The sequence below is a fragment of the Papaver somniferum genome, chromosome 10 (assembly GCF_003573695.1).
Source record: "Papaver somniferum cultivar HN1 chromosome 10, ASM357369v1, whole genome shotgun sequence".
Classification (NCBI taxonomy): Eukaryota; Viridiplantae; Streptophyta; class Magnoliopsida; order Ranunculales; family Papaveraceae; genus Papaver; species Papaver somniferum.
The window spans coordinates 139,962,503-139,978,028 of NC_039367.1; the positions used below are offsets into that span (position 1 = coordinate 139,962,503).

General features: G+C 37.1%; 1 pseudogene; it reads right to left on the reverse strand.

The window, feature by feature from the left end:
- Positions 1 to 1,143: 1,143 nt before the first annotated feature.
- Positions 1,144 to 7,816, reverse strand: LOC113316333 (annotated as a pseudogene).
- Between the last annotated feature and the right edge of the window lie 7,710 nt (positions 7,817 to 15,526).

Genomic DNA, 15,526 nt, shown 5'->3' on the forward strand with positions numbered 1-15,526 from the left:
TTCTCCGATAGTCAGGATTTGGAACCCAGTGTTCATCACTATTTAGATAGTGAAGAAAAGGTAAAATAAAAACAGCCAAAATGAAAGGGAAACCAGTAAGGTAACGAATTACTGAATGTTCCGCAAAGACGACTTGGATGCACTACACCAAATCAAAATTTTCCCTACAGAAAAAAGCATTCCGAAAAAATACAAGCTAATTTTCCTAATTGAAATAAATGGTTACCACAATTGAAGTACACATATTACCGGATCATAATCAAGGAGCACGGAACACTCCCTTAAGTTCACATCGAACAAGGGATGCAAAATATCACAAAGTAAAGTACCGAGTATTTTACAAAAAAAGTGGCTGCTCGAAATAAAAGCAGTATGTGGTAGGATTCTCAACATTTGGGGGCTGGATTGCTGTTGGCAGGATGTTGGTTTTGTTTGCTACTTCCCCATAACTTGCAGTACAACCTGTAGCAAAGAGCAAAAAACAGTTGGTTAATTCACACACGAGACATTGAGCAAAACCTTATAAGTTGAATATGGCTTGAGCTAAATAAGCTTATTCTGGAGAATAATTCAACAGCACTACATTCGGGGACTGTAATTCGATTTCCTCGTGCAATTAGACTTAAACTTCCATGATGTGTTCCAAACAGTGAGGTGGCATAGTATTTAGAACATGGAATTTTTCCACCGTAAGACTTGCTCTAACTGCATATTACAGAGGGGAATTGCCACAATCCACTTGTTGCCACTACCCAAAAAGTTTCAATGCCATCACAACAATGACACTGACAAGAATTTGCAGCACACACGAGATATTGTTGTTAGAATGAAGAGGACCTCGCTACATCCGGGATAACTGGGGCTGGTCCAGATTTGGGACAATACGTGGCAATGTACAAACCCAGTATTTTGTCATACCGACTATAATGTCAGCCCAGTATTTTGATGTCATGTTAATGCTATAAGAATCATTAATTGTATAAGTAGAGTTAATCACTCAAAACTCTTAATTCATTCACACACATCACACAATTCATTGGTGCTTCATTTAACGAAGAGATTTGCACAAAGGTATTTGTAATTTACTATCATATAAGCACTTCAAATGTCTAGTGTGTTATTCATCTCATGATATTTTCCGGCTCAATCTTTTCCATGTCAACAAACCTTACTTATCAAATGCTCTACAGTTATAATCCTTATCACACATTAATGCAGCAACTAAAACTACTGCAATTTGACCACATGTTCAAGGATTCCCAGTTACCCTAACCGGGTGTGATTTTCAACACCAACACAAAACCAAATTCAATAATCTTTACCTCTGAGCCTGACAACGAAATTCAATAAATTTTCACCAAAACTAGGGCCTTATCTCAATCTTCATTTCCTAAAGAAACTCATTTTACCTCAGCACAATGTTAAGTTGGACGATGATCAGCATATATGTTCATCAAAACTTTCTACAGCTATAGGACCATGCATAACAAATTAGTACAAAATGAAAATATCTTGAATTCTTATCTGCTCAACAACTACAACAGAAAAAGATGCTAACAATGTATAACTAAAATCCACTTTACCAGTCAATACCCCATTCCAAGTTCCAGACCCAAAATTTCCCAAATTTCTATACAAACAAGCACTAAAAACCAACCAATTTGCTGTATCTGACAATGCTAATTTCCAAAACAAAATCCATAAGAAAAGACAACCATAACCACAAAATCGTAAACTCCCAAATACTTTAAAATTTATTGAAAAAAAAAAAACAGACAACAAATTTATTTGTTTATATGATATAATCAGACGGACCATTCAGATATAAAAGACATAGACTCCCCAGGAACATCTTCATGCCTAGAAGTTTTTTCTTTCCCACCAACTAATCTAGCAGGATTACCCGCAACAGTAATTCTTGCAAGCACATCAATTAGCACAACAAACCCTGCACCAATTTTAGCACCTTCAACAATCTTAATAGTCCCTAGTATAGTTACACCACCACCAATCAACACTCATCACTAATCTTTGGTTGCCTACCGCAGCCCGATTTCCCGTCCCACCTAAAGTTACATGATGCAAAATCGATACATTATCCCCAATCACTGCAGTTTCTCCTACCATAGCCCCAGTAGCATGATAAAACAATATCCCTTTTCCAATAGCGTGTATCCACAATCCTAGAGTGTAATGCTAAAGCTAATGGCCGATTCAATCCATAGTTTGTGTGCAATTTTATGTGCTTGGCATGCTAAAAATCCTTTGTAATTCAATAAACAATGTGAGTATGGCACACAAGACTGCTATTAAATCGGCCACAGTTGCAGAACGTAAATCGGAATCGGTGGAGAACGAGTTCAGAAACAAATCATACAGAAGTATTGATAATAAGGCTGACGAACAGAGATTATTACCTAGATGCTAAATCAGGTTCTGATTCTGCATCACGCCGTGCTTCTGCTTTGATTTGAGACCAAACCCATGTTTCATCTTCTAGTAATTCTGATGTTGCTGTTGTTATAATTGTAGGGTGCGGTTGCTGCGGTGGTGTTGCAGGTAGATGTTGCGGTGAAGGATAAAGAAGTTCGCCTCCTGGCATGATGGTGGCGTATGTTAGCAGAGCTTGAGGATGAGAATGATGAATTCACTGGAGGAGAAAGATGAAAGGATACGAGGTTTCTTCATTTTACTGTAAGTACCCTTGAAAGTTCTTATTTATTGCACTTATGACACGAAATATCTGAGGAGGAGGAGGAATTTGCAATTTGTGGCCCATTTTCTTTTTTGTTAAATTGTGGCCCAATTATTTATTTTAGTGTTCGGATTAGTCGGTAATAGAATTACAATTATCTCTTGTATGTGAGGTCACAAGTTCAAATCTTCGTTCCATTATTTTCAAAATACACAAGTTCAAATCTTCGTCTTGATTGTTTTCAGAAATACTACTTAGTATGATAAACATGACTTTAATGTTGTCGGGCAAATTTACTAGCTTTGATGTGCCGTTGAGATTAACAGATTTTTTTGGACATGTTTAAGGGGGAGAGTATCCATCCTTTCAATCTCAAAAACATATCTCTATGCTTAATCTTTTATTCTACTGAAATTTACATTTTAATTTGAAGATGGATATTCCGAGGATTTGAACTTGTGACCTCATGTAAAAGAGTTACTCTGATGGCCAACTAGACTTTTTTTTTTTGTTTAGTTATTCGATTGATTTAGGGGATTAATTAAGTTGTGATTTGTTGATTTTCGAAGGATTCTATATCACTAATTTAAATTTTTTTATATCACTGTTGTTAATTTGTATACCGGTATATAAGTTAAGGTTTAATTAAGAAAAAATAAATTTATATATTAGATCTTAACTTGTATCCTGATATACATGTTAACAACATCCATAAAACCGTAAATCCATTTATGAATGCGAAATCATTGTATTTGTAAATGGCTAAAATATCAAATTGTGTAGGCTTGTGATAGATAAACCAAAAGCTAATATTTTTATAGGCTTTTGGTTTCTTTGTTGCTTTCCTCTTGGTTTTGACAGGCTTTATCTGTCTTGTAATGCTACTTGGTAGCTTCTTTGTTTTCTATCAGTTTTACCACTTTTTTGTGGTAATATGATATTTTTAATTAATATAGCCCTTTTGCTAAAAAAACAAAAAAAGCTAATCTCGTAATCGAAATTTGACTGATCTTATGTTTTGTCAGTTTGATCCAACAGCTCATGTAAGTTTGACTAGTTTGATTCTTGTTGTTGACATATGTTAAGTTTGAAATTTGACTCAACTTCATTTAGACATGATTGTTAATGGAGTATCAGTGTACTAGGGAGGATATCAAAATCCATATAAGACATAACATTTTTTAGTTTTGTCTTATATGGATTTTGGTACATTCCCCAGAAAATTAATACCTATTAGCAGTGTTGATTTTGAATACTGTGTGATCCATGAAAAGCAATTTCATCATTTCTTTTTGTTTTCCTTTGAGAATTGTTTAAAGAAATGAATATTTTAATTGACTAACTGGAAAGCAAATATTTCTCACCTCCTGCGATATACACAAGGATCAATTTAGGGACAGAGCCAGGTGTGTACAAGTGGAGGCAGTTGTTCTCAGTTGTCAATAGGTTCTCAAAGTTTATTTATGTATATTTTTACAAAAAAGCTCTATTAAATTTCTTTTTATCCATTTTTTGTCTCTACTAAGTGAGATTATGCCCATTCTTACTATGAATCTCAACTCCACCACTGGGTCAGCTCTGTTGATTAACTTTTAAGAAAATGAATTAATAAACATTACAAAAGGGAATTATTTTTAACTCCACCGTATGAGATTGCAAATTATACCAGTGGCTGAGATAGAATTAGTCGTAGAGGGAAAATACTCATTGTGTAGGGGATAACCAATGAATAAAACGACAACTTAAGAATTATTGTGAAAATATGCATAAATAGGCTTTGGGAGCCAGTTGACCAGTGGAGACATCTTGCCCACTTGCAAAACTTGGTTCTGTCCTGAACTGTACTAGTAAGATTCGCGTCAACCAATGTATATATTTTTTCATATTTTTGTTGGTATTTTTAACTTGTATACTCGCATCTATAAGCTAAAATTTATCAACAACAAAACTTAAAACAAAAAGTTCTTATTCTAGAAACTATATGCTTTTATTTCTTTGTGTTAAGTGTCAATTTAAATTTTTGAAAATGGATTGTTGTTTTCCGATGCAATAATTTCTTTTTTTTGTTTGGGAAACTTATTTAAATACCTCTCTATATCATTGTTAAACTTAAAAAATACTCATTCCTATTAAAATTGGAAGCAATTAGCACAAATTGTTTGTCTCCAAAAGTGAAAACAACTTAATACTGTAAAAACTCCATATATTAATAGCCTTGGGACTTTACAAAATTATTAATATATGGAGTTTATTAATATAGGGAGGTATACCAAAAGAAATGATTTTTTTTGCTTATTCAAAGTATTAAATGATAATGGATATAAATGTCTTCCTTAATCATCCATACGAGCAACAAGTCGTATATGCTTTAACCAAAGAAGAAATCATTGATAGAATTAGACAAGAAGCAAAGGGAGATAATCCTGATGATGATAATACATAAATACCAAAAGTTTCATTTCAAGAAGCTTTAAACATGCTCGACAAGTTTGAATATTTTTTGGATTCAACAAGAAGTTGCCTGTAGTAATCAGGTCTTACGCATCGTCAAATCAAAAGGTCATCTGTTTTCTCAAAAAACTATAGATAAGTATTTTATTCTATCTTAAACTTCAATGGAACAAGATCTATAAGTTTCCAATAATGACGATTATATTAATATATGGAGGTAAATTTCTAACACAAAATTGGTTAAAAAGAACAAAATCAATAATTCCTGGGTGAAATGGACAGTTAGATTTTGATACTGTTTAAATGGACATAAATGTAAAAATAGGCAGGATGTAACCAGTTTCATCGTGCCATTTTCAAATATTTTTTCTTATTTTTAATTTACACAGGATGGATCCAGTTTCATCCTTGTTATTTTTTAAATTTAAGCTAGGATGAAACCAGTTTCATCCTTACTATTTTTTTTTCCATTTCACCCAAACTATTTTTTACTCGTCCATTTGAACCTTGATTTAAAAATATTTGGACAAATGACCCATTTTCCGAATTTCTAATGACGGGACTAGAAAAATCTATTAATATTAAAATATGGAGGTTATTACTATTTATAATTGGCCCAAGTTGGGACTATGATTTTTTATTAATATATAGAATTTATTAATATATGGAGTATCAATATATGGAATTTTTACTGTACATGTTTTTTTATTCAGTGTTTGTCTATTTTAAGCCTATGCTTTAAAGAAATTTGTTTTAAGCTGGCTTAGGGTTTAATAGGGTGTTGTCGCATGGGTAAATGAAGAAGTTGTTCTTATTTGTTAATGGGATTTCGGTATGACTAAATGGTATGTTTTCACCCCATTTTCATCTATCAACACTTTAATTAGGGGTGAGCATTTGGTCTGTAATCCGCGGATTTAACCGGGACCAACCGTTCATTTGCGGACGGATGCCCGGACCGTTCGTTAATGGACTGGATGCGAATGGAAATTTTGAAATCCAGCGGATTGCGGATCATGCCCGAATGCAACTTTGAAAATTCGTTGAACTTCCATATCCGTTAAATTAAGTGCATTTCTTAGCTCTAAAAAATACTATGGATCATTTAAGAATTTTTAAGGTGTTTGCTTGGGATGTGTACATGTAATTTTTATCTTCCTATACATATATAGGATATGTAGGTTTTATGAGGAGTCATTTGTGTTGGCTTTATTCTCTTTATTATAAATTTAAACTAAAATAAATCTATTGGATTATCCGTATCCAATCCGTCCATCCGTGTATCCATTGAATACAAAACCGTTGGATGTGGATTAGATGCAGATGCCAAATTTGAAATCCATAATGTATTGGATTGGTAGCGGATGGGGAGAAAACCGGTCCATACCGGCCCATGCTCACTCCTAACTTTAATAGTATACAGGACGTGATCCATGTAAATCAATCTCTTCATTCATTATCGGTTCTGTGACCTTGAATTTGACAAGCTGGAATGGAGTTCTCATGGATAAGCTATAATAGGTCCACGGGAGAAGTCAAGTATGGGAAAGTGGAGACCATTGAGACCGTTGTTCCCACTTGGTAATTTGTTCTCGTAGCTTATTTATGCATATTTTAGTACAGGAAATTTTTTTTATTCACTATAGAAACTGTGATTTTATTTTTGTCCATTTCTACCTTCAATCCTGGTTCCGCCACTAGATTGGTTTACTCAACCAAATTATCGCAATATCATTAATTGTTTTGGTATTTAATTCCACAAACTAAACCAGTGGCAAAGCTAGGATTGACAGTAGGAGAGGGTAACAAAAAAATCTCAATGTTTGGAGATAAATATTAAATCAAAAAAATAAAAATAAAAATAAAACTAATTATTTTTATTTTATTTTATTTTATTGGGTGTTTTACAAAATGATCACCCTCCCCTAATTAGTTTTACAAAATGATCATAGCTTTAATTACTGTTTGCAAAGTGGTATTTTTTCATCCGATTTAACTGTTTTGAGAAAAACAGTCTCACTTTTGTCTTAAACACCCCTCCAGAGTTGTTGAGGTGATGGTGATGAGCTGGTGGTGGTAATGGTGGCGGCGGCGGCTATACCCAAGAGAGGAAGTGGTGAACCTTATAAGGGAATGTGATGCAACGATCCTGAATGTAGGCAGAAGTTTCGGTGCCATGTAAGGATCCTGATCTATTTCACCACCAGCACCACCACCACCACCTGCAAGCAACAACATCACTACCAGCAGCAAGCAACACCACTCTTCATAACCAGATCCATCAACAACTCAGATCAAAGCCAGTATCACTACATTCATTCCATTAACAACCCCCAACAGACCAGATTCAGCTTTTATGCACCACCACCTCCAACCACAGTAACACCATCTTCTCAGCTTCTAATCCACCACCTCCAATTCATTCTTCTATGTAATCAACAGATTCAACCTGCAACTTCTCGACTAAGTCCACCACCATTCAATCAACATCAGTACCACCACTGTAATTACGCAAAACCCATTCTCAGTTCACTCAAACAACCCTAGTTTCACCTGAATCTACACCCCTTAATCGAATTCATGTAATTCATAGCACATTCATTACCGGCGTCTAATTATTGCAAAATCACAAAATAAAACTAGGGTTTGTTAGATCTTACCTCTTTCCATCTCCCATCTTCAAAATCACAGAATCAAAATCAAATTAGGGTTTGTCTTCAGATAATTATTCACTCGATTACTTCCATCTTTAATCACATCAACAACACACCATATTGTTAATGGAAACATCCAATAATGTTCATCTCCTTCAACATCTACCGAAGCATTTTATTTTCCTGGGCGATAGAGTTGTAAAGCATGAGATAAGAGGGGTGAGAGAAGAACGACACAAAAATGATAGAATGAATTAGGTTTTGCTTTTTCTTAGGGTTTCAGGGATAAATACGTAATTTCAACACTAATTTAACTCTGATTTATGGTCCCAATTGTCACTAACTCTGAAACAAACAGCCCAATGACCATTTTGCAAATAGTTTGTAACAGTGTGACCCATTTGTGAACCGGTATTAGGAAGTGGGACTATTTTTGTAAATACCCTATACATAAATAGGTTTTGGGAGCCAATTAGCAATTGAATGTAGATGTTTCCACTTACTAGCAAGGTTCTGGTCAAACAATATACAAAGTCATTCATATTTTGTTTTGGTCAAACAATATACAAAGTCATTCATATTTTAGTTTGTTTTCTTTTGATTTTAATCGTTTTATATAAACACCAATAAGCTTCGCTTTCGTAATCTATTGTGGTAAAGTCAGATGTTTAACCAGATGTTTTCCGATTTTCCAAAGGATACTCTAGAGAATTAGGATTGAAAGCCAAATTTTCATCATTATGTAGACAATGAAGCAAGATGTAAAATAAGAACAATCAAAATGAAAAGAAACAAATAAGGTAACGTAATTACTGTTATAAATGTTTGGCAAGGATACAACAAGTTACTTCATCTTTAAGAGATGCTTAAAAGCTAAAAATATAAGAACTTTTACTTATTCAAAAGTAAAAAATTTATGTTTGGATAACAGTTTAGAAGTTATTTTTCGATATTTGAAAGAAAAAAAGTCAGAAGTTAATTTGGGAATACAATTTCAGAATGACTTTTAGAAGCAAAAAAAGTTAGTCTTTTTGGTGAAGCAAATTGTTTTTGTTTTAGACATCCGAGATCGACTTCATCTTCTATAGAAGCAGAAGCACTTCTACTTCTGGTATCTAAACAACTTCACTAAAAGAAGTCTTTTATTTTTCCTTCTAGAAGTCGTTCTGAAATTATGTTCCCAAACTAACTTCTAACTTTTTTATTTTCAAAATAAAAAATTAACTTCTTAAATGGTATTCAAACAAGTTATAAGTGTTATTTTATATCCTGCAGCCTCAAAATTCGAAACTAAAGTAAAGTACTTGTCCAAAAGTTTTCGAAGATTTCCCCGTTCCTCAATGGTTTCTCTTTGTCTCGATTGGTATGTATTCCTGGCGAGAGGGATCACTGTCAATGTCTTGGTTGTGAAACATGCGTTGTACTTCGCTTCTAAAGCACATGACAATTGAGGTGAAGAAGAAACTAACGAGGAATCAGAAACAGAGTAGTTTTTTGTGTACTTGAATTTATTTGATTCTTATCATTCACATAACTATCAGTTATTGTCGGGCGATTAGGATATGATTAAGCAATTATTGTCGGGGCATTAGTAACAAAAAAAAAGATTAGGATATGAACAGTAAAACAAGTGTATATCTACACGTCTAACTCTGTTGAAGATCGGAATGCGGATATTACTGTATGGATTTCATCCATGCATTCGTTGTGTATTTCCAATCAACCTGCATAAGCAATAGAAATTACTTTTTTGAGTAGATCATAGCTGCAAATTCAGAGAAACAAAACTATTATATCGAAGTCGTACTAGTCATAACAAATTCAAAAGTTTATCTTTAGGGGCTCCTAAACAGAAACATATTTGTAATTTTTAATATTTTGTCTAGTGTCTTGTGGTTATCTTCTATCTATTTGAATGGCTGTGAGTCGGAAACAAATGCAACAAACATTTTAATGCTTACTCCAAGCACTATGGTGTGCAATTTTCCTTCCCTATTCCTTGAAATGCAACTACTATGGTCTCCCATATGCCTTCAGAGAAGGGATACTTTTTGCCTGTATTTAAAAGTTGATCAGATTTGATCCCCTTGTAGGAAAAGGAAATGGCACCGAAACTACTTATCCGTGACTTTTCACACGGAAACTAAGTATCCGTTTCGGGTTTTCCATATATCATTTTTTTACTCTAAGTTATCTTTTTTACCTATATTGTAGATACACAAAATAGGCTCGCCACGTGGCCGCACAGGGAGGCACGAAATAGGGCTGAAGAATCTCACTCAAAGATCCCAGATAGTGACTTGTCAAATCAAATGTCAGAATTACCTCGCCACCAACTAACAAAACGAAGCTCGAAGAGGAAACATCCAAAAGCAAAGTATCTCGCATAAGGAATCTAAAACACAAACGAATCAAATTGGAGTACCCAACAAGACACCATCCACGAAATAAAGGTTGGCGAAATAAGGTTGCTTGGTTGAAAAGATAATTGGCGAAGTCAGTTAATTATGGAGCAAGAAAAGAAGACAATTGTCCCGACAAACACCCAAAGTTGTCAGCGAAAGAAAGGGGAAAACTTTATGGAAAATGATCTGGGCGAAGTATAAAGCATCTCCACGAGATCCAGACGAAGTAAAATGAGTTGTACGTCATTAGGGCCGAGTGGTCTATAAATAGGGGTCCTTGGGCAATGTATAGGGGGTCGGTTTCTTTGGAGAGGGGAGAGCTTTGCTTAGGGTGAGAGATTAGGGTTTCCTTGTACTCAAGAACTTGTATTTTTCACTACTTGGAGTGGTTAATCAATAGAGAATTTCTTATCCAAAACCTTTATCATGTCTTAGATCTGTTTCTTTTCTTACTTGGGTGTGTTACTGGATTTCCAGTAGTTACATTTTTGCGTCCAGAAACAGGGACTTAGATTGGAGATTCATCCTCATCTAAGAGTTTGAGAAAGGTTGCAATTGTTTTAAAATTGTAGAAGTTAGATATTTTAGCGAGTTGTCTTAAAATTAGGGTTTTGTAGATCTTAAACGATTCATTCATAGTCAAGACTAGAAATCTAGGAGAGAGAGTGATCCTTGGGTGTAGCATCGGAAGATTGAAGGCAAGAAATTAGTTGGAAGAGATCGAACCAAGGATCAGTTGATGGCCAGAACACCAGAACGAGCGAGGCACTTGATAGCGATGAGAAGAAGCAAACGTTTGGAAGCAAAGAGAGAAGGAAGAATGGAAAGGGGAGAAACATCGATTGCAGGAGAAAGACAAGGCGTGAACCGACGAAGGAATAATCATACTGGTGAAGATGAATTTATGGAAGGCTTGATACACACTTCTGACACGGACACCGTTGTATAGGAAGAAATGACCCATGAAGGGTTGGAAGAAAACATTGATGAGGAACATACGACGTTGGAGCAGCTAAGGGAGACACTTCGCCTTGAACGGGAACGAGACAGGGATCTAGCGAAGCAGCATGCTCGACTGATAAGGCAAAACGCTATGTTGGGACTACAAAATCGGCAACTTAACGAGGAAGCAGCGACAGACACCTTGGACTCGGAAGGAAACACGATATCGTTAGGAGAAGAAGGAACACAACTGAGGAAGTACGCCCACGAGGACGACGGAGGAGACCGAAGAAGGAGACAACGAAGAGAAAGCAGCGAAGAAAGAGGTCTGAGAAGGACGTTGGAGGAAATGAGATGGGAAAATCAAAGACGAAGGTATGAGCAATAAAGGAGGAACGAAAACGAAATGAGGCGAGAGGAGGAAAGGCAACACAGTGTAAACCGGAGACACGAGGAAGCAATCAGACGTGGGGAGGGAAGGCTTAGCGTGATGAGAGGCGACCATCACGAAGGAAATGGAGGAAACCTAAACCAAGAGGTCTTGAATGAGCTACGAGATATGAGGATGTTGATAAACAATTCGCGAAGAGGTGGCAGGGTGCAACTGGCAGAGGCGATATAGGAGACAGATAAATCTCCATTCACCTACGAGATAATGTATGCGGACATTTCTGAGAAGTACGTGCTACCGACATTTTCAAGCATATTTAATGGATCGGAAAGTGTTGTGAAGCATTTGAAACAATATGCTTTATCATTGATGCAGTGGGGACGAAACGAAGCGGTACTCTGTAAATATTTACCGGCGAGCTTGACCGGCGAAGCGTTGGCATGGTTCGACAGGCTACCAGAAAGGTCAATTTCGTCATTCAAAGACCTGCAGAGAATATTCCTAACAACGTACATAAGTAACAACCTGCTGAGGCCAGGAATCGAGACCTTGTTTAACCTAGGGAGAAGACCGAGGGAAAGTTTGCGATGACTAGTGACGAGATGGAGGACAGTGTGTAGCGAAATCGCGGGACGAGTTGACGAGAAATTTTTTATTCTAGCCTTCGTGAACGCCTTATTCCCGATCAACCTGTTGTACACCCAAATATTCATAATCCGTAACTCCTTGACAATGAATGAATTAAGGGAGTATCAAGAGGAATATATAGCGTTGGAAGAGAAGCAGAGACAAGTCAGCGAAGTAACACCAATTCCAGCGAAGGAAGGAAATTCAAGGCTATTACCAAGAACAATACATGCCGTGGAGGATGATCCGAAATATGAGAAAGGGGAACCTTCAACCCCATTTCCGGCGAAACTTGTAGCCGTGTCAAGCGGAGATCGGGACTGGATTGATCAACAGAGGTATGAGGATTCAAGACGAATGAATTATGAGCCCTGAAGCCATAGCACGGGATATCAACACAGAAGCAATCAAGGACCTAGGTTTGGAGAACGAAGACCAAATACATCGGCCTTTGAAGATGTAAAGCTTCCTAGACTCAATACAACTGTGGAGAAGGTATGAGAAGCGATAGTACTGACAGAAGATATTACGCCCCCACCAAATCTGGGAAGAGAACAACCTTTGAGTACTAGGAGTCATGAATTTTGCAGGTATCATAGGTTTCATGGACATCACACGAATGAATGCCGAAACATCCGAAGGATAATACTTCGTCTGGTGGAGCAGGGGAAGCTCGCTCATTTTTTGGAGGGATATGTACAACCGCCCCCACCCCCATCTCGTGACAATCAGCAAGTGTACCGAATTGAAATAGATCGAGGAACCCACAAACTGAATTGTAATTTGATAATACATTCAGCCAAGAGCATTCAAAATTTCCATGATAATATACTCAAAAGAGTACATAAGAGGGACTTCGAAGGGAATGAGATATTTAGTGTGGTGAAGAATGAGCCATTAGAAGAGTGGCAAAAGAGGGTGATAACATTCTCGGCAAAGGACGTACCAAAGGGAGGAGCTTCACACACAGATCCAACCTTAAATTTTGGGAAATACTCAAAATGGGAGGATGACGAAGTCAAAATTTGGGAAATAGACAGAATCCTGGTGGATACGGGGAGCTCGGTTAACATACTATTTTATCATGCATTTAGAACCATGTGGTACAAAGATTCAGACCTTGTACCATCAACATATAATATGTATGAGTTAAATGGGGTTGCGTCAAATCCGAAATTAGTCGTAAAGATTTTCGCAGGAGAGTTGGAAACAAAAGTTACTGTTTGTGCGATAGATATAGACTCACCTTATAACGCTCTCATAGGTCGGCCGTGGATACATGGGATAAAAGGGGTTGCATCTACATATCATCAAACCATATGGTTTCCCATGCCAAGGGCAATAGGCGAGATCAAGGGAGATCTAAAGGACGCGCGAGATTGTATCGAAAATGATGTCCACAACTATGATGAAAAACTGAGAAGGAAGATAAAACAAAAAAAGGAGGGTATGCGAAGCAAAAAGAGCGGAGCAACTAATGGTGTTCACCATTGGGATAAGCGAGGAGCAGATTACAACACAGAAAAGCATGGAGGAGGCAGATAAGATAATGATTGTCAATGAGAGGGATCGCGAGAAAACTCCGGAGAAAGAAAGCCAAGTTGAGATAAAGCAAATTGGAAAAACGAAGAAGGGAAAAATAGCTGAAGGAATCGAAGTAGTGAGAAGCGAGAAAGAAACCCCTATCGTCAAGGAAAGACGAAACCGCAAGGCGGAGCAAAGGTAAACAACTCCAAGCGCAAGAAGGTATCAATACAAGAGGCTGAGAAAAGTGTTGAATTGCCCGATCATTTCGGTAAGGAAAATGAGGCGTGCGACGAAGACAAGGAGATGGAGCAATGAAAAGAGGAGCTCTACCAAGAAAGACGAAGGAAGCAAGACTTGGTAAGAGAACGAATAAGGCTAGAAAGGCAAAACGAGAAGCTCTTGATTAAGAACAATCACCTAAAAATAAAACAAACGGAACATAACAACCAAAGGGGAGAAAATACTTCGGGAAAGAAATTGGAAACTAAAGGATGTCATGAGTATTGGCGAGATAGAAAGGCGCGGGGGGAACAAAATGAAAGAGAATATTTGAAAAGAGCCATAGAAAGAAGCAGGAGGGAGTTCAGGGAAAAGGAATATCGAATGCAGCAATTGATGGTGAGAAAAGGTGCATCGAGCAATGACCTAGTGACAGGGAGAAAATCTGGAATGCGGGAAGAACCAGAAATGATGAACAAATGTGCGAGAAGTGAGCCATGTAAACCAGAAATAACAACACTATTTTCGTTGAAACAAAGGGAAAAAGAAAGCTTGCAAAGTATTGTGGCAATGTGGGATACGATTTGCAAAGAACTAAAGGGAAGACTATCAGAAGAAGATTTAGTACGATCGTTTATTTATGCACTTTCGGCCAGACACCCCTTATTTTCAACATTGTTCAAGATCAGGAACGAGGTGAAGATGAAGGAGTTGAAAAGGTACCAGTCTTAGCACATCCGCCAAGAAGAAGAACACTGATATCAAGGAAGAATCATAGAGACGAGAAAATGTACTTGTGAACTTATCATTTGGCAATGTATCAGATTTACAAAATAATAGAAATAATATTTTGAAGTTTGATGAACCGATTCAAAGATACAGATTTTCATATCCATAAGGCATTTAAAACGAAACAAACCACAACGCAGGCAAGTAAGACCTCAGATTATGAGGCAAATAAGACCCACGAAATAAATGGTTTATAGGGAAACTTAAACCCTTCGCCTAGGAAAGCTGAGAATCCACGGCATGCACCCTAGTTCGCATGAAAGTGCAAGAGGAAAGACCTAACGCATGTCATGAACAACTCTCAGAAAGGAAGCTAGGGGCATTGATAAGACCTATCCGCTGAGGATCCCGTTTATGATGGCCTTCGGTAAGGAGTGCAGAGTATGACCAAGGCACCGACGTATTCGGTTGAGATGCGGGTGCCTGGGACGTCTGCAGCGTTACCGACCATGTCTGTGTGGAAAGTATACTCAATCCCAAAGAAACCTCACTTAGGGTGTGACTTCGTAACCCCAAGTCATGAAAACAACTGAATGTCGTAATAAATGGATGGGAGGAAACCAACATGCATATTAGGGTTAACCTCCTTGAAGGGGAAATCAGGGGCAATATAAAGGGATGGCACTCTCCGGACTAGGGAGTCGTGTGACCAAAAAAGACGTCAATGTCATGGGGCTAACATTCATGGGAATGGCTAGGCCTGTCGCATTGTCGCGAAATGGGGTTCATAACAAGAGTTAAGACGGGGTAGATGGATTACTATTTTAAAGAATAATAAGCGCCTGAAACTTCGTCGAATTAAGATCCTTCAAAAAGGATGAGGCAC